The sequence below is a fragment of the Callorhinus ursinus genome, unplaced genomic scaffold (assembly GCF_003265705.2).
Source record: "Callorhinus ursinus isolate GAN/ISIS: 27379988/994484 unplaced genomic scaffold, GSC_fseal_2.0 scaffold1, whole genome shotgun sequence".
NCBI classification, from domain to species: Eukaryota; Metazoa; Chordata; class Mammalia; order Carnivora; family Otariidae; genus Callorhinus; species Callorhinus ursinus.
Genome location: NW_027397063.1, coordinates 31,763,135 through 31,783,541, shown reverse-complemented (window position 1 = coordinate 31,783,541; position 20,407 = coordinate 31,763,135). Strand labels below are relative to the sequence as shown.

Below are 20,407 nucleotides of genomic sequence, written 5' to 3'. Positions count from 1 at the left end.
AATGGTGTCTCTTCGGGATCCTATAAAAGCAGAGTGCCATGCTGAAGGTTATCAGACAGTTTCCACAGAAAATGTACTTGTCAATTCCATGTCTGACAAAGAATATCTTTCTACTAGCTCTCTTGCATTTGACAGAGCTGTGCTTTATATAGCATGGCTTCAGCAGCGGTGTGAGCAGTAGTACCGACGTGGCATCTGCTAAAGCAGCGAATGATGAGAAATTTGACATACATTTTGAAACACCTTTGTAATTTTACCCTTTGTCTTCTCTAACTTTTTAGATTAAAGCTTCCTTTATGTCACTTGGAGTTAAGGCATCTGAAAGATTGCCAGGAGCAGAGGTCGAATCACATTCCAGCTGTGCATCTCATTTGTAAAATTTAACAGTTTGCAGGATGCCAAAAGCATGGCTTAGTTCATACAGAACGGAACGATAATAAAAAGCTGGAGCTCTTAGCAGTTCAACAAGTGTAGCACTCCCAACTAGTATAGTTTCAAGGACTTGGAAAGAATGTTTTGCTAGCTAAAATGCATACTGTTCTGTGTAGAAATTTTGTAATGGGGATGGATGATAAGGACCACTGCCTGACTCTTCTTATTGAGCATCAGTTTTTTTTTTTTTTTATTACTTCCAATCCTATTTATAACCATTCGGAAAGTCATTATCACTATCAAAGATGATTTTTTATTGACAATTTGTATATAATGGTATGTATTATATAAAGATGCACTTTTCATATTCAGGAACTTAAAAACTAAGAGAACAATAATGATGTAGCACAAGACAATTCAGAAAGCTATGCTGAATGAAGTTAATGCCTCCTCTTTGATAGCATTCAGTTGCAGGGCTACCAAATTAGCAAAACTGATACTTTTTCTATACATTGGGAAGTGTAGGAATTAGTAAGGATGATAAATCTGGCAGCATTTAATTTCATTTGTGTGTATGCGTGCATGTGCCTGCATGCATGTGAGTAGCTATTTGGAATTTCAGAAAAACTATGGACTCATAACATTCAAGTTGGTCTACTTATGCATACAATACCTTTTGTTTATAAAATATTTCTGTAATTCATTTTCTTATTTTGATACAATTTTGAGATTTTAAGGAGGCTAAGAATTATTTTAGCTCTTTTGTGGTAAATAAAACAGAGACACAAAGATGTTTACAGACTTTACCAAGATGATACTATTAATAAGAGGCCCAGGGAGTATTAAGTCATTGAACTTTCATTTGCTTATTAAATGTGCATTTGTTGATTTTTTTAAACCTTATTTTAGTTAGTAGTCACTGGGTACACCATAATTAAAGACATATTCCTTGCCTTTCAGAAGCTCACGGCATAGTGAGGGTGGGGGAGATATTTTTAAACATAATCTACACATAAATGTAGTAAGTTCAACTATAAATATATACAAATAAGAGCTGTGAGAGGCCAGTAAATTGAATAACAATTTGTAGAGAGACTCTACGAAGATTTTGTTGAGGATGTGATTGCTAAGTGGTTCTGTTAGGAAATTCAGAATGGCAGGTTAATCTGGTTTAGAGATGAAGTTGAAAATGTAGACAGAGGCCAGAATGTGAAGAATCTTTACACCAGGTTAAAGGTACCTGATTTTAGGGCACCTGGGTGGCTCAGTTGGTTAAGCGACTGCCTTTGGCTCAGGTCATGATCCCAGGGTCCTGGGATCGAGTCCCATATCAGGCTCCCTGCTCAGCAGGGAGTCTGCTTCTCCCTCTGACCCTCTTCCCTCTCATGCTCTCTATCTCTCATACTCTCTCTCTCAAATAAAAAAAAAAAGGTACCTGATTTTATCATTCTTCTACCTCCTCGTTTTTGCCAAACCTATTGCCTCCCAAGTACCACCCCCCCAAAATTAAACAATTTAAGAAAATATATAAAATATAGAAAGAACAGTTGAAAGTCAGAAAACCAGGAAAGCATTGCTCTAGAAACTAGAGAGCTTTAAGAGGTGGTTTCTGAAATTAAAAAATGTTAAGAATAACTATAACAAAATATAACAAAAATTTGATTAAAGATATACAATATAATACAATACAATAATAGTAGGAGACTTCAGTACTCCACTATCAATAATGGAGACAATCAATAAGGTAATACATCATTTGAACAACACTAGAATAAATGGAACTAATGGACATATACAGAATGTTTCACCCAACAGCAGAATGCACATTTCTTCTTAAGTGCATGTAGAACATTCTCCAGGACAGATTACATACTAGGTAACAAAACAAATTTCAACAAATTTAAGAAGACTGAAATCATTTCGAGTATCTTTTCCAACCACAATGGCATAAAACTACAATAACAAAAGGAAAAGGAGAAAACCCACAAATGCATGGAAATTAAACAATGCACTCTTGAACAACCACCGGGTCAAAAAAGAAATCAAAAGGGAACTTAGAATTATCTCGAGACAAATGAAAATAAAACACAGCATACCAAAACTTATGGAATACAGCAAAGCAGTATGAAGAGCGAATTTTGTAGTGATAAATGTCTGTATTAAAAAAGAAGATCTTAATTAAACAAACTAATTTTACTCCTCAAGCAATTAAAAAAGGAAGAACAAACTAAGCCCAAAGTTAGCAGAAAGAAAGAAATAATAAAGATTAGAGTAGAAATAAATGAAATAAATAATAGAAAAACAATAGAAAAAAATCAATGAGTTGGTTTTTTGAAAAGATCAACAAAAATGGACAAATCTTTAGTTACACTAATTAAGAAAAAAGAGAGAAGACTCAGATAAATAAAATTAAAAATAAAAGAGACATTATAAGTGATGCCCCAGAAATAAAAAAAAGATCATAAGAGACTACTATGAATAATTATATACCAATGAATTGGAAATGTAAAATAAAAGGATAAATTCCTAGAGACATGCAATAGAACAATACTGAATCAATAAGAAATAGCATGAACAGATGAGTAACACACAAGGAAACTGAATCAGAAATTAAAGATAACCTATCAAAGAAAAAGTCCAGGACTGCATGACTTCACAAGTTAATACTACCAAACATTAAAAAAATTAATACCAACCCTTCTTAAACTCATCCAAAAATAGAAGAGGAAACACTTCCAAACTCATTTTATGAGGCCAGCATCACCCTGATATCAAAGCCCAATAAAAATACCATAAGGAAAGAAAACTACAGCCCAATTTCTCTAATAAATACAGATGTAAAATTCTTCAACAAAATATTAGCAAACCAAATTCAATGGTATGTTACAAGGATCATACACATGGACCAAGTGGGGTTTATCCCTGGGATGCAAAGATGGTTTAACACATGCCAAAGAATCATTGTGATACTATATTAGAAGAATGAAGGATAAAAATTAAATAATCATCTCAACAGAGGCAGAAAAAGCATTTGACAAAATCAACACACTTTCATGATAAAAACTCTCAACAAACTAGGTATAAAAGGAACTTACCTCAACACACTAAAGGTCTTATACAAAAAACCCACAGCTAACATCATACTCAGTAGTGAAAAACTGAAGGCTTTTCCTCCAAGATCTGGAGCAAGGCCAGGTTGCCTGATCTCATCATTTCTATTCAACATAGCACTAGAAATCCTAGCTGGGACAATCAGGGAAGAGAAAGAAATGAAAGGAATCCAAAGAAGAGAGGAAGAAGTAAAATTATCTCTGTTTGCAGATGACATGATCTTATATGTAGAAAATCCTAAGGATTACACACACACACACACACACACACACACACACACACACACCATTAGAACTAAAAAATGAATTCAGCAAAGTTGCAGGATACAAAATCAGCATATAAAAATTACATGTGTTTCTATATACCAACAATGTGCTATCTGAAAAGGAAATTACAAAAATCCCATTGACAATAGAATCAAAAAGAACAAAATATTTATAAATAAACTTAACTAGGGGTGCCTGGGTGGCTCAGTCAGTTAAGTGGCTGGCTCTTGATTTCAGGTCAGATCATAATCTCAGGGTCATGGGACTGAGCCCTGTATCAGGCTCTGAGCTCAGCGGGGAGTGTGCTTGAGGATTCTCTTTCTCCCTCTGTCCCTCCCTCCACTCAGGCTCTCTTTCTCTTTTTCTCTCTCAAGGAGGTGGAGGACACATACACTGAAAACTATAAAATACTGATTAAAGAAAAACAGACACAAATAACTGCAAAGACATTCTGTGTTTATGGATTGGAAGAGTTAATATTATTAAAATGTTCATACCACCCAAAGCAATCTACAGATTCAGTGCAATCCCTATCAAAATCCTAAAGTCATTTTTCAGAGAAATAGGAAAAACAATCCTAAAAATTCGTATGGAACCACAAAAGGTTTTGTATAGCCAAAGCAATTTTGAGCAAGAAGAACAAAGATGGAGGTATCATTACTTCTTAATTTCAAAATATATCACAAAGGTACAATAATCAAAACAGTATGGTACTGGCATAAAAACAGACATACAGACTAATGGAACAGAAGAGAGAGCCCAGAAATAAAATCCACATATATATTGTCAACTGATCTTTGAGAAAGGTGCCAAGAATACACAATGGGGAAAATACAGTCTCTTCCATAAATGGTGTTGCGAAAACTGAGTATACACATACAGAAGAGTGAAATTGGGCCCCTATCTTATACCATACACAGAAATTAGCTAAAACTAGATTAAAGACTTAACATAATACCGGAAACATTACAACTTCTAGAAGAAAATATACGGAAAAAGCTTTTTGACATTGATCTTAGCGATAATACTTGACATGACACCAAAAGTGCAAACAACAAAAGCAAAAAATAGGTAAGTGGGACTATATCAAACTAAAAAGCTTTCATAGCAAAGAAAACAATCAAGAGAATGAAAAGGCAACCTAGGGAATGGGGGAAAATATTTGCAAGTCATCTATCTGATAAAATGTTTATATCCAAAATATATAGGGAACTTCTATAACTCAAAAGCAAAAACAAACAAAGCAAAACAAACAAAAAACCTGACTAAAAAATGGGCAAAGGAACTGAATCGACATTTCTCCAAATAAGGCAGACAAAGAGCTGACAGGTATATTAAAAAGTGCTCAACATTACTAATCATCAGGGAAATGAAAATTAAAACCACAATTATACCACTTCACATCTGTTAGGATGGCTATTATCAATAAGACAAGAGATAAATTTGTTGAGGATGTAGAGAAAAGGGAATCCTAGTGCACTACCATGGGAATTTAAACTGTTGCTGCCACTGTGGAAACTGTATGAAAAATACTTAAAAAATTAAAAATGGAACTACCATATAATCCAGCAATCTCATTTCTGGGTATATATCCAAAGGAATTAAAATCATAATCTTGAAAAGATGTCTGCATGCCCATGTTCATTGCAGCACTATTCACAAAACCAAGTTCACAAAACAATCCAATCAACAGAGGAATGAATAAAGAACATGATTTTATATATATATATATATATAATATATACACACATACAAATACATGTATTTGTATATATATACATATATACACATATATACATTTACACACATATACACATATATACATTTACACACATATACATACATATATACATTTATACATATGTACATTTTTACATTTATACAAATATATGTGTGTGTATGTAATCACGTTCTTTATTCATTCCTCTGTTCATGTTCTTTATTCATTTCTCTGTTGATGGACATTGGGTTGTTTCCTGATCTTGGTTTTGTGAAGAGTACTTTTAATTCCTTTATTTCCTTTAATTCCTTTGGATATATAAATGTATATATGCATATATATACAAACATTTATAAATACACACACAATGGAACACTGTTAAGTCTTAAAAAGAAGGAAACCCTGCCATTCACAACAACATGTATAGACCTGTAGGACATTATCTTAAGAGAAAAAAGCCAGTCATAAAAGGGTAACTACTACATGATCCTTTTTATATGGGGAATCTAAAACTGTCAAACTCATAAAAGCAGAGAGTAGAATGGTGATTGCCAGGGCCTAGTGGGGAGGGGTAAATGGGGAGGCATTAATCAAAGGGTACAAAATTTCAGTTATGGGAGATGAATATGTCCTAGAGATGTACTGAACAGCATAGCACCTATATTAATAATGCTGTATTGTATACTTTAAAACTTGCTAAGAGGCTATATCTTATGTTAAGTGTCTCTATTACCAAAAAATAATAAAGAGGGCAAGATAAAACTTCTGGAATTGATGGATATGTTTATGACATAGATTGGGGTGATGGTTTCACAGATGTGTACTTATCGTCAAACATACTGAGTTGTATACATACTTTAAATATTTACTGCTTTTTATATGGTAATTATACCTCAATAAAGTGGTTTAAAAAAAAGAGAAGTAACTTCTGTAAATTATAGCAAATACTGCCAAATGATAAGATAGGGTGAAAGTTGAAGATTGTTTTTTGAATTTATCAATTTGGAGGGCACTGGTGATTTCAGTAAGAACGAACAATTACAAGAGAATGATATCTCCCTAGCACTCAACTAAGTCCTTCCTCTTAACTAGAATTGTATATTTGCACATGTTCTTCTTTGCTTAATCACATTCTCTTGTCATGTTTCAAATTTCCTTAAGGCGTGGTTCTCTGCAAATGAAACTGAAAAATTAATCCAAACTAATCACTGAAGGAGAGTCCTCAATGAAAACTTGGATAATAATCCTGAAATAATTACTTAGATAACTTTGGCTTTATATACCAGAAAGGGCAGAAGCACCTTCAATGATATGTTGTAAAGAGGGAGGAAGTAAAATGCTAGGGCGGTCACTCTTCCTTTCTTAAGGAAGTCTACTAAGACATTATCATCAGTTACATGAAGAATGACGCTTCTCTGCCTTAGTAATCAATAGCTTCTAATTTTACATTTGGTGTAGAGGAAATTAAGAATTTTAATTAGCACACATCAAATAACTGTAGGAATTTGTACCCCCATCATGTTACCTCCCTGGTTAAAACCTTTCAAATGTCTCTTTGCTGATAAGTTGTATAATATAATCCTAGATCATCCATATATAATTGGCAGTAGGTTCCTTTTCCATAAAATGAGATTGTTTTCTTTTTAGTATTGATTTGGGAATGAAATAGAAACACATAAAGCAGCTAATATAGTGCATGCATCTTCAAATACGTTAATTATATACTAAACAGAAAATCTTACATAGACTCATTCGTTGATTAGGTACCAAGCTACTTTTGTAGTAGATCTCCTGATCCTACCCTCATTTGCATTTGGAATACATTAGGTTACTCACTTTTTCATTAAAAAAATCTCTGGGGCACCTGGGTGGCTCAGATGGTTAAGCATCTGCCTTTGGCTCGGGTCATGATCCCAGGGTCCTAGGATCAAGTCCCACGTCTGTCTCCTGGTTCAGAGGGGAGTGTGCTTCTCCCTCTGTCTCTCCCCCTGCTTGTGCTCTCTCTCTCTCTCTCTCTCTCTCTATCATCTGTGCCTCGAATGAATAAATAAAATCTTTAAAAAAAACCTCTTATACTTCTGTGTCAATTCATTCTTTTTGTTTGATTCACTGAAAATGCCCCAAAACTGACAATTTCTATTCATCAAAATCCTGCAAATAACATCTTAAATGTCAGGCTTTTAAGTCTTTCCTGTTTATTATAGCCAGAAGTTATTTTCTTCCATGCATTCCCAAGACATATTATTTCCACCTTTTGCAGTATTGTACTTTTGTGGCCAATCCCATACACAGGTTGATCCACTCAATACCCTTCCCACATTCTTTGTCTTCCTTTTCCTTCACCATAGAGGCTGCAAAATGATAAGCAATGAGATTGCGTCATAAAGACTATCCATGTGCCACTGCCCCCTAGCTTCTGCAAAGTTTTGTGCTTATTTTATTTTGACACTTCAAAGATGGAAAAGAAAACAAATGTAGGTTATTTTTCTTGAATTCTTCCTGTGGTGTCTGCATTTCTCATGAATTCTCCCTCCCATATACAAGCCGTTTTAAAAAGATTTATTTATTTATTTGAGAGAGAGAGGGAGAGCGTGCATGCCCATGTGCGGGGCAGGGGGAGGAGCAGAGGGACGGGGGAGAGAGTCTCAAGCACTCCCCACTGAGCTCAGAGCCCAGTATGCGGCTCAATCTCACAACCCTGAGATCATGACCTAAGCAGAAACCAAGAGTTGGACAGTTAGCTGACTGCACCACTCAGGCACCCCTAAAAGCCATTTTTTCAGATTGCTACATAGGTGTGCCAACACTAGAGATCCTATGACCATTTCCTTACTAATTATATTGCATCAATTCTGACCTCCTTTTTCTACTTTCTAAAGAGTAAGGACAGGAAGAAGGAAATGAATAGTACAGAAGATAGAGAAAAAATAATTCTTTATTATCTATTTATATATCAGCTACTTTCTTATTTATTGTATCTTTTAGTCATCACAAGATGCCTGTGAAATAGCTTTCATTATTCAGAATTTTACAGATGAATATATCAAGGCTTAGCTAAATTAGGTAATTTTGCTAAAATCACACACCAAGTGATGGTGCTGGGATTGAAGTCCATCAGCTTCTAATCCTAATGGTCTCAATCACTTTGGATTGTACCACACTGCCTTGTTCATTACTTTAAACATGAAAGTACATACAACCAGGTAAAAAAAAAATCCTTTATTTTTACCAGTTAGAGCTTACATAGCCTGGTAATCGTTTTAAAATAAATGTGACTAAGATTATACTAGAAGTATGCTGGAGTTGGCTCCCACTGGCTAAAAGTCATTGGGCACATTTCTTTCCACTGAACTGGGTTCAGTGACTTCACATTGGTAGTTTGGAACTGATTATTTCAGGAGCATTTATATTGTTTGCACTATGAAGATCAGCAAACTCTACAAATCTGGGCTCTTGCTCTCCCTCCCCCTGTTGGTTGATAAACATTTACCGGAATACCTCTAGTCAAAACATTTTCATCCAAAATCTTTAGAAACATTTAAAAAATCATTTTAACATTAATCTCTTTCCTTTACTATTATATATCTTTCATAGCTGAGTTTTCATCTGTTGACATTTGAAACATTATTGTCATGTCCTTTGTGCTTCAAAGATTTCCCACTATTATAAAATAAAACCCATCAATTTCCTTCCCCCCCCTTATTTATTCATAGCCCTACCTTGCCCGTTTTAAAATTGCAACTTACATGTGTAGTTGTGCCAAGAGCTATTGAATCAAGTAGTTTGAGCACTTGTCTGTAGGAATGCATCTTTTCACAACAGAACTCTATTGAATGTCCTGAAAATAACCGAACAATTTGTTCCCTTCAATTCCTATCAAGCTACATAATCTTGGAAATGATAAGAAATTTAAACAATGACCTGTATCAATTTCTAATAGAATACACATCAACTCCACTGGGCTATACTATCAAAAAGAATAAAATCAAATCAAGAAATTATCCATCAACATCAAAAGATAGTGACAAAAGAAAAAAGAAGAAAACACTGAAAAATTTTTGGTCCAGGTACAATGGAATGTGATATTTAAAGTAGTTAATTAAAAATGTAAGGAAAGCTCATTTATTAAAAGGGAAAAATACCCAGACCGAGTATCCAGATTAAGTAAAAATAAAAGCTAGTAATATTTTGCTTGTAAGAAAAATTCAAATATGATTCAGGCCAATAAACTTGAGGCAAACTTAAAGAAAAGAAGGACAATAAGGCTACTATTAAACAAGATGAATTCAATGAAAAAAAAACCGAGAAAGTAAATTTCACATAGGAAAACTAAACAATCATCTATCTTTAAGTGCCCAATAATCAAGCACCACAATATACAAAAGAATGTAAGTTGGCTATCCACTGGAAAATATACAAATACAATTATAGATGGAAACTTTAATGGATCTCTATAAATAAGTAACAGATTAATCATATAAAGTAACAAGAGTATAGAAGTGATTAATATAATGCTAAATTTTAGTGCCATACACAACACATAATTCACTCTTTCAAGTGTGCAGTGATATTTTACACAAATTAAACACATATAAACCAAAAAGAAAACTTTACATAAGCATCTTAAATAGAAATCATACTGGCCGCATTTTCTGGATACAATGTAATAATAAAAATAAGCATCAACTGAAAATATTTAAACATAAAAACCTAAAACTTTGTCACTCATATAGCTTCTTCAAAATAACTTTTAAATTAAAGAAGAACATTAGAATCAATGGTATACTATTTGGTTTGTACTACTGAGAATGATATTTAGTAATTCTAATGGCATAGCTTTATAAATATAATTATATACTATTGTTTTTGCTTAAAATATGAAACAGACAAAATTTTTGGATTCAGAATATATTATAGCCTATTTTAAATAATCAAGAGAATAAAAAATCTATTTATATTAACAAGAATTTAGCAAACTAAATAGATGAAAGGTAAATGAATAAAAATAAGTGACTTTTCTATGAACTAGCTGTAACCACAAGAAGATGTGATAAGAAATAATCGTGTCATATTAATATTCCATAACATAAAATACCTAGGAAAAACCCAAAGAAGAAATGTGTAGAACCCATGAGAAGTCAATTATAAAACTTTATTCACAATATGAAATAAGTCCAAAATAAATTGAGAGATACTGTATTCCTCCATGGGAAATCCAGTCAGTCCCTTCACATTAAATGTACTCAAAATGCTTATTTTAAATCTTAACTTTTTTAATATCTCAAAAAATTGCCCATGCTCATTAAGGGGGGAACACACAGGAAAAATACACAAAATTTTGGAGAAGAATGATAGAAAACCCTTGCCAAAAACAGTTGCTAAAATAATGCACAATTCACAATAACTAAAAGTAGTTCAAGTACTGCAACAATCGAGAGACAGCAATGAAACAGAACCGATCACTGCAAACAGAAGCATCTAGAAGATGACAGATTTAATATTTCATACTAGTGAAGACAGAATGACTTTTCAAAATATGGTATTAAGACAATAGGGTAAATCTTTTGAAAAAAAGGTCATACATGGTATATAAAAATGATTTAAAGGTTGATCAAAGAGCTAAACAGAAAATGAGATAATAAATATTGGAAAATATCAACATATATCCAACTGATCTTTGGATGGAAAGTTGTAAACTTCCTTCTGGCTTCATGAAACTAAAACTAAAGTAAAGTAAAAAATTGAAATGTTGAACCACATAAAATTTAAACTTAAGTGTCATCAGTAATTACCATGGAACAAGGTCAAAGTTATAAATCAACAAAGGGGAAAATTTGCAGCATATAACAAACAAGGCTTTGGAAAAACATAAACATGTCCATAGTAAAATCAAAAAAGCACTGATAGATAGTTCAAAAAGAAGAAATTCAAATGACCGTAAAAATAAAAAAAGATATATTCAACCTTATAAGTAATCAAAGGAAAAATACACCAATATCAACAAGAGTTGAGATATGTAATTTTGGCTATCAATTCAGAATAAGTTTATTAAAAACTATGATATAATACCCAATTCTTGTGAGAATGTTGTGACAGAATTATGGAGACTTCTATTTTTTTCTTTAAATAGTTTTATATATTCATGTTTTCAATAACGAGGAAAACATTATTAGAATAAAATCACATTTTTGTATATTGGAAGCATCTGTAAAGTAATATGAGAGAAAATACTTTTCAGGTTTTTTTTAAAGATTTTATTTATTTATTTGAGACAGAGAGAATGAGAGAGAGAGAGAGAGAGCACATGAGAGGGGGGAGGGTCAGAGGGAGAAGCAGACTCCCTGCCGAGCAGGGAGCCTGATGCGGGACTCAATCCAGGGACTCCAGGATCATGACCTGAGCTGAAGGCAGTTGCTTAACCAACTGAGCCACCCAGGCGCCCACTTTTCAGTTTTAAGTGTAAATTTTGCAACTCATTTTTGTTTTAAACCTAACAATGAAAATGATAAAATGTACCTTAAAAAAAGAATCCAGAGGAGGATGTAGTTTTTTTCTCCAATACTTTAGGGTCAAAGGGCAACATACTCTATAGCTGGGAGATGAATGGACCAAGGTGAAATGTGGATTTATGCCCCAGGTCCCCCCCCCGCCCCCATCCCCGCCAGTCTCACCATTTAAGACAAACCATTTAAGTCTCTGGGCATCACATCACTCTTCTGTAAAATGAGGATAATCATTACTGCCTGGATGTGAAGATAAAATATAATACTACATTGGAAAGCAACTATAAAAATGATCAAACAGTTCATTCTCAAGCCATTATGATTATACTCATGGAATTATGTATAGTTCTAATTTTGTCAATTTTTCTTCCACTCAATTAATTTGTGTCCAGGGCAGGGGCATTCCTTCTACTTTTCATTTTCATTTTGTGAGTCCAATACCACTTTTGTATGCTATAGACAATCATACATTTATTCATTCAGAAAACACTTCCCTACTGTTTCACTGTGAATTCTACATATTTGTATCTTATATTCAATAAGATGTTTTTCCAAAAAATCTAATGTTCCAACATGTGATACTGGTTTTAATGTAACCTTCTTTAGCCCCTGCAGAATTACTGTCTGTCTACAATTTTACAATGGTGGAAACATTTCTATATTTTTTAGAAAGTGCAACAATCTTGACAGACTTTCTCCACTCAGGTTCTGAGGTAGCAATGATATTTAATGAAAGTACACAAATGCTTTTAGTGACAGAGTATATGGAGAGGAAAGGAAACTTGCATAGATTTTCGCTAAATCTTGGTAACCTTTAGGACCAAAATGAAGTTTGTCAGAACTTTAACCCATTCATTTGGAAGCCCTTTCCAGGATTATGCCTACGAAGGGAAGAATATGAGTTTCTCTCTTCTGATATGTTTTAGGACTAATAATGGTGGCTAACTGAACTTAATCAGGAAAGAGAGGAAAGAAAGATCCGCAGATGAATTTGAGGGAAAATGGTTCTTCGAGCATTTAAAATTCAAGCTATTTTTCTCAAAACAGAAAGGGTCAAAATCACAGTCTAGACTTTAGTTATGCAAGGTAAGAATAGAGAGCTCCATTGCTTTTATTTCAACCAGAATTATAAAGATTGAAGGGTCCTTGCCTTGTCAAGCACAGCTGCCAAGATGCAAAAAAACAGCTTGAATTGAATGCCTTGAATTATTGTTATTGTGCTGCAGTAGCCACACTGGATAATATGCAGACAGAATGCTGAAATGAGGGTGCCTGGGTGGCTCAGTTGGTTAAGTGACTGCCTTTGGCTCAGGTCATGATCCTGGAGTCCCAGGATCTAGTCCCGCATCGGGCTCCCTGCTCAGCAGGGAGTCTGCTTCTCCCTCTGACCCTACCCTCTCTTATGTGCTCTCTCTCTCTCTCTCATTCTCTCTCTCAAATAAATAAATAAAATCTTAAAAAAGAAAAAAGAATGTTGAAATGACCACTTTCCAAATCGGGAACTCATTATTTCAAACATCATTTAATCAGAAGTTGTGAAAATATGCAACTAAGCTATCCATTATTACTTGTACCACCTAACTATAAACCACCCGTGCTTGTAAGCATGAGCCAAATCAGTCTTTTCCTGAAATTGTTTTAGCTATGCATGCAGGAGGCAGGAAATCTTGCTTGCTATGGCAATCGGAAAACAAAATCACACTTTATAAACCTTTTAAAAATATGACAAATGCCTCAAAATGTGAAGTGTTGCAAGATTAAAAAACATAATTCTAAAATTAGGGCTTTTGATGGCTAGGTATTTGCACATAACCTTGACTGCTTTAGTGTATATACTGGTTTCTACTTATATAAAATCTCTCTCTCAAAGGCAATTTTAGTCCATCAGTGTCTCACCATAAGTGTGTGAATACTCTGATATATACTAATTATAAGATGGAGAAATAACAAAAAGAGAGGAAAGATGCAAGTTGAACTGGAGCCAAAGACCTCTTGAATGGCTAAGAGGCAGACATTTGCAAAAGATGAGTGAGTATCAATAAATCCTGGTTTAATTGAGATAGTTTTGTTCAATATTAGTTGACATTGTTTTGAAATAGATGACAAGTTGATATAAGGAAAATGTAACCACGTATTGCCCACTTCATAAAAAAACAGAGTAAAGGTAGTTGAACACCAGAGTGGGTTTTTGAGTGAGGTTATATAATATTCCTCTGTTGAGAATTCATTATATAAGAAAACAGCCCATCTGTCTTGGAGATTGTGGGTATAGAAGATTACGTTAGGAAGCTTCTCTGAATTTTTTGGCCTTTTAATTTTGTGAAATAGTTCGAAAGAGTGAAATGCCACAGGGAGAGACACCACTGAATAGAGAAAGAGATGTTTTTGAAATGATTTTTCCAAAATCACTCCCACCCAAGGATTTGTGAAGTGTTCAGGGCTGTGGCTTGCTTCTTTATGGGCACTTTCACTGTGAGCAACAGGGGAGTCAGACAAGTTTGCCTTTGATGCCCTTTGTACCAAACGCTATGGTTCATTCCGTCAGGGGAAACAGAGATGAAAAAGCCTCAATTCTGGTATCCAAGGACTCGTCCATTGGCGAGAAGACATGTCTAAATAAATAAAATACAAATAGCCTGGTGAGTACAGCACAGAAGCTTGCAAAAAGTTCATAACCAGGGATTGGGAGTGAGTTGTTTTCTGGCTAAAGGAAGGGTCTGGAAAGGATAACAAATAAATCTGAATTTTGGTAAATGACTAACAATTTCCCAGGTAGAAGGAAGGTCATCCAGAGCTAAGTGAAGAACAGAGAGGAAAACCTCATGTGTCAGATGAGTGTGAGAAGTTCCCTATTGCTGAAGCATGGCTGGCAGGTGGGCAGGGTGGGAGTGGTGGGAAGGAAGCTGGAGCAGAAATCCAGATAAATGAGGGCTAGAAGACGGAGCTAAATAGCTTGGCTTGCTCCCAGAAGGAAATGCGAAGCCACCAAAGGATTTTAAGCATAGGACAGAACTAATTTCTAAAATTAATTTTTTGACAGTATGGGACAAATGACTCATGGGGGCAAGGCTTGGTCCAGGGAGATGAGGTTAAAGGTACTTAAAAAGGTCCAGGCCAGGCATATTGAGTTAAAGTAAGTTAAGGGATGATCAGGAAAGTAGATTCAAGGGACCCAACAGACTGACTGAGTTTGGCTGGGTATGCAGAAAAATTTTACAAAAGGAATCCGGGAGTTTCTCTGATGGGATATGGAATATAAGAGACTTCTACATTTAAGGGAGAAAAAAAGATGAGTTAAATTGTGAACCTGTTGACTGGACCTGGAGGTCATTTATCTGTCCATATGGCGATCTCCAGGTCTGTAGCTTAATGAGGAAGTTTGGGCTGGATAGGTACAAGAGGGAAATTTTCCCAAGTCCAAGTCCCACTGGGGCTATACAACATGACTTCACTTGCACTAGGTCATGGCATTAAATAACACTGTATCACAAAGTGAGGAATTCCCTTTTCAATGTTCTTTCCCTTTGGATGAAGCCCTTGAGAGAGTTGCAGTTTGTTGAAGATTTGTTTTTAACTTTTGCTATCTCCCTTATAAGCAGAGGGGAAGTTGGCCTCAGGCTCAAGGCTTTTAGCTGGCAATAAACACCTGATAAAAATTTAATAAGACCACTACTCTTTTTGTTGTATCACTTTTTTTTATCATTGCCTATTTTACAGTGATAAAATTATAATTTATTTATATTTTAAGATGTGATTGAAATTAAAGAGAAATTATGTAAAGAAGAAATAATGTAGTGTGAAAATATGGAAAACTCATGAAGGTAGTATGTGCTGGGACTTGGATACAGGGAAAGAGAATCATTAATAGGCAATGTTAGAACTGAGGTTCGTCCTCACTTTTGAAATAACTAGGACCCATCATCTCGTTTGGTGGTAACTGAAACCACAGTAGGTCATGATATTATTTTATTTTTATTTTTAAAGATTTTTATTTATTTGACAGAGAGAGAGCACAAGTAGGCAGAGCGGCAGTCAGAGCAAGAGGGAGAAGCAGACTTCCACGGAGCAGGGAGCCGGACGTGGGGCTCGATCCCAGGACCCTGGGATCATGACCTGACCCAAAGACAGACACTTAACTGACTGAACCACTCAGGTGCCCCGATATTATTTTATAAGAAGCTGTAGGAAGGATTCCTGATACTCATGGATGCACTTCAGTGAGTCTCTTAATTGACAAAAATTATCTGCAAATATTTCTATCTATGTGCCTTATTTTTCTGGGAAGACATACTATAGTTGTTTGTTCCTTTTTGTTTTTAGATTCTCAAAGGGATCTTTGACCAAAGGGGAATAAGAAAAAAATGGCAGTGAATGGAGAAGAGAGCTAAGGACAGACAGTGGAAGAGGGTCACTGGATGAATGGAGAAGTAAAGGTCAAAGACAAAGCAACTGGACAAAGAGAGTGCTGTCACTAACCTTCTTCAAGAGCAAGAAAGGTATCTTTGAGTCTAATGGAAGAGAAAGCATGGATGGTTAATAGTTAACTTTGTCAACTACTCCTACATAGTTTAGCAAGCTAAGGTTTCAGTGATCAGTAGCCTCTGGTTTTAAAAATATGACGACAGTGGCCCCAGGAGCTTCACGGGGTGGTAGGGGTGGAAGTCAGGCTATGGTGGGAAAGGAATTAATGGGAGGGGAGGAGATAGTGGCAAGAAATAAAAATTGGTTTTCTTCTAGAAGCTGGCTGAGAAAAGGAGTGACATGACAGCATGAAGCAAGGTTCAGATTGGAATGGGGGAGTTGTAGGATCCAGAGCAGAGGGGGAGGTCAGCTTGACTATAGCATTGGAGGGGAGGAGAGTAGCCAAGAAGTTAAATATACAAGAGTCAGAAGAGGGGAGGGAGCTTCATTCCTGGGAGTGTCTGAGTTCCTAGTAAAGAAGAATCATCCTGAGAGCAAAGGGGGCAGGGACAGAGACAGAGCTAGGAGACGGGTGGCAAGCTGTGCTCAGGCTGCTTTGGAGAACTGGAGAGTGCCAACTACTGGTAAAAAATGCCAACCATTGGTAAGAAAACCTTTGATGAGAGATTAAGTGTCCAAATGACATTAGAACTAAGACTTTACAGTAGCATCAATTAGAAGAGCTTATACAGGGAAATAATCAAAACCTCAATGAGATACCACCTCACACCAGTCAGAATGGCTAAATTTAACAAGTCTGGAAACAACAGATGTTGGCGGGGATGCGGAGAAAGGGGAACCCTCCTACACTGTTGGTGGGAATGCAAGCTAGTGCAACCACTCTGGAAAACAGTATGGAGGTTCCTCAAAAAGTTGAAAATAGAGCTACCCCATGACCCAGCAATTGCACTACTGGGTATTTACCCTAAAGATACAAATGTAGTGATCCAAAGGGGTACGTGCACCCCGATGTTTATAGCAGCAATGTCCACAATAGTCAAACTATGGAAAGAGCCAAGATGTCCATCAACAGATGAATAGGTAAAGAAGATGTGGTGTGTATATATACATATCTATCTATCTATCTATCTATCTATCATCTATCAAATATGGAATGGTGGTATGTGGTGGTATGGAATATTATGCAGCCATCAAAAACCCCCAAAATCTTGCCATTTGCAACGACATGGATGGAACTAGAGGGTATTATGCTAAGTGAAATAAGTCCGAGAAAGACATGTATCATATGATCTCACTGATAATGAGGAATTCTTAATCTCAGGAAACAAACTGAGGGTTGCTGGAGTGGTGGGGGGTGGGAGGGATGGGGTGGCTGGGTGATAGACATTGGGGAGGGTATGTGCTATGGTGAGTGCTGTGAATTGTGTAAGACTGATGAATCATAGACCTGTACCTCTGAAACAAATAATACATTATATGTTTAAAAAAAAAAGAAGATAGTAGGAAGGGAAAAATGAAGGGGGGGAATCAGAGGGGGAGACAAACCATGAGAGACGATGGACTCTGAGAAACAAACTGAGGGTTCTAGAAGGGAGGTGGGTGGGGGGATGGGTTAGCCTGGTGATGGGTATTAAAGAGGGCACGTTCTGCGTGGAGCACTGGGTGTTATACACGAACAATGAATCATGGAACACTACATCAAAAACTAATGATGTAATGTAGGGTGATTAACATAACATAATAAAATAAAATTAAAAAAATGAAAAAGTAGGATAGAAGATTGTCAGTATAGTAAACTCCCAACTGTATACAGGGTCCAACTGTATCGAGTGTCCAATAGTAGAAATGTGATGATACATACACTTTATACCCATCTATGGTCATAGTATTAAAATGAGAAAATCTATATGCAAAAGAGAAAATAATTAGAGGGATGGCCCCTTATGTCCTCGGTAGCCTACTTTAGGGGAAGATCTGAGAAGTTTATGTACACTATAAGGAAAGATGTAATGAAGCTGGAGAACTTGAATTAAATATAAAACATACTTTAAAGTTTGACAGCATGAGTCTGCTCCTGACGTAATTTTATTTATTTTTTGTCACTGATAAATTCTATGACAATAATAAACAATGCAATTGTTAAAAAAAAAAAAAAAAGAGGTTAATCAAATGTCCCAGGCAGCACTTAGCCCTAGGAATGTAAGGAGGCTGACCGAAGGACTGATACAGGTCTGGGGCTTTGTAGGAAAGGGCACTGTCCCTGTTCCTAGTGTTGCTAGTTCTCTCCCTTACTAGGTTCTGCAGTCCTACCCCCTACCAACTATTAAACAACTTTGCTCCCATAGTTCTCTCCTTTTTTCAAAATCAACTCTTCCTTCTGCTGGTTCATTCTCATTGGTCTAATACCATTAAAGTTCCCATTTTAAAAACAAATCTCCATGGCCTGCTGTAGCTACTTTTAATCCTCTTCCTGAAAGAGCTATTTTATACAGTTTTCACTTCCTCACCTCCCAATCTTTCCTTTTTCCTCATTATTATTTTACATTACAATTTTCTTTTAGATTTGTGTATAAAATTTTATTTAGTATTTTGAATAACCATGTGCACATAACTCAAAGATATTAAAGTATATAGAAGATGTTGTCTCTCTCCTATTATTGCACCCTACTGCTCAGTTTTCCTCCCTACAGGCAACCACTATTATCTATTTTTTTATATATGACTTCATATATAGGTTCATTTTTCTTTGTTCCTTAATAAATAACATACCATGCACACCAGATTGTAACTTTTTCTCTTTAATATACTTTGAAAATCTTTTCACATTAGTACATAGAAGGCTTCCTTAATAATTTTAACAGCTGGATAGTATTGCATTGAATGAATGTGCATACTTTATTTGGCTTGTTTTCTATTCACAGGTATTTATTGCATTCAATTGTTTACCTGTATAAAAAGCTGCAGGGAGTACCTTGGAACATAAATGATCTTTCGTAAGCGCAAATATAACTGTAAGATAAATTCCTTAGACTGGAATCACAAGGTCACCAGTCTTTGTTCAGTCCTTATCGCTCAATCTTTTATCACCACCATTTCAACTGAAATAGCTCTTACCAAGGCCAAATAAATTTCAAGGTAATTCTGTGTCTTCATATAACTTAACTCTTCTGCAGCACTGGACATAGCTGATCCTCACTTCTTCCTTCTTAAAAAATACTTTCTTCTTCTGGCTTCCATGATACTACACACTTCTGGATTTCCCCCTATTGCACTGACTGCTCCTTCTGTTTCCTTTTCTAGCTCCCACTCTTTGCAGTGTCCGTATTTTGGATTTTCTAGAGCTCTTTTCTCAGTCTGATGCTTTAAATACATTTTCTCCTTAAATCATTTCATAAAGTCCCATTGTTCTAAATATCATTTACACAGTAGTGACTTACACATTTTTATCTCCAACTCTGACTTTTCCCCTGAGCTCTGTCCTAACTACTCTTGCGATGCTTGCATCTGAAGGTCTGATAGGCTGCTCAAAACTTAACTGCTTTTCCTTATTCTTCCCATATCCGTTGGTGACAACTGCACTCTTTCAGCTGCTCTGATCATATATATAGGCATGAACCTTGATTCCTTTCCTTCTGTCAGCAACCACATTTCATATGTCATGAAGTCTTGTCACCTTTACCTCCAAATATATCCAGGGTTTGGCATATCCACTGCTATCACCCTAGTCAAAGATGAGGCTAGGAAACTAATAGCTTCCTAACAGCCTCCTTTTTTTTCCCTCTTATTTTTAAAAAATTATTTCAGCACAACAACCAGAGGATCCTGGTAAAACTGTTCCCCACTAGAAATGCTTTAATAGCCTCCTATTGTACATAGAAGAAAATAGAAACTCCATACCATGGGTTAAAAGGCCACCTATTACTTCTGAGAGAAGAAAACACCATCAAGAAATTGGAGAAATTATCAGATCAATACAGTCCCCCTGCTTTAATACGTATGTGCACTCATTGATG

At 35.6% G+C, this 20,407-nt stretch overlaps 1 protein-coding gene across 2 annotated transcripts in view; it reads right to left on the bottom strand.

Moving 5' to 3' along the window:
- Window positions 1-20,407, bottom strand: part of HTR1F (5-hydroxytryptamine receptor 1F) — a 170,296-nt gene that overhangs the window by 146,665 nt on the left and 3,224 nt on the right. The window lies entirely within an intron of this gene.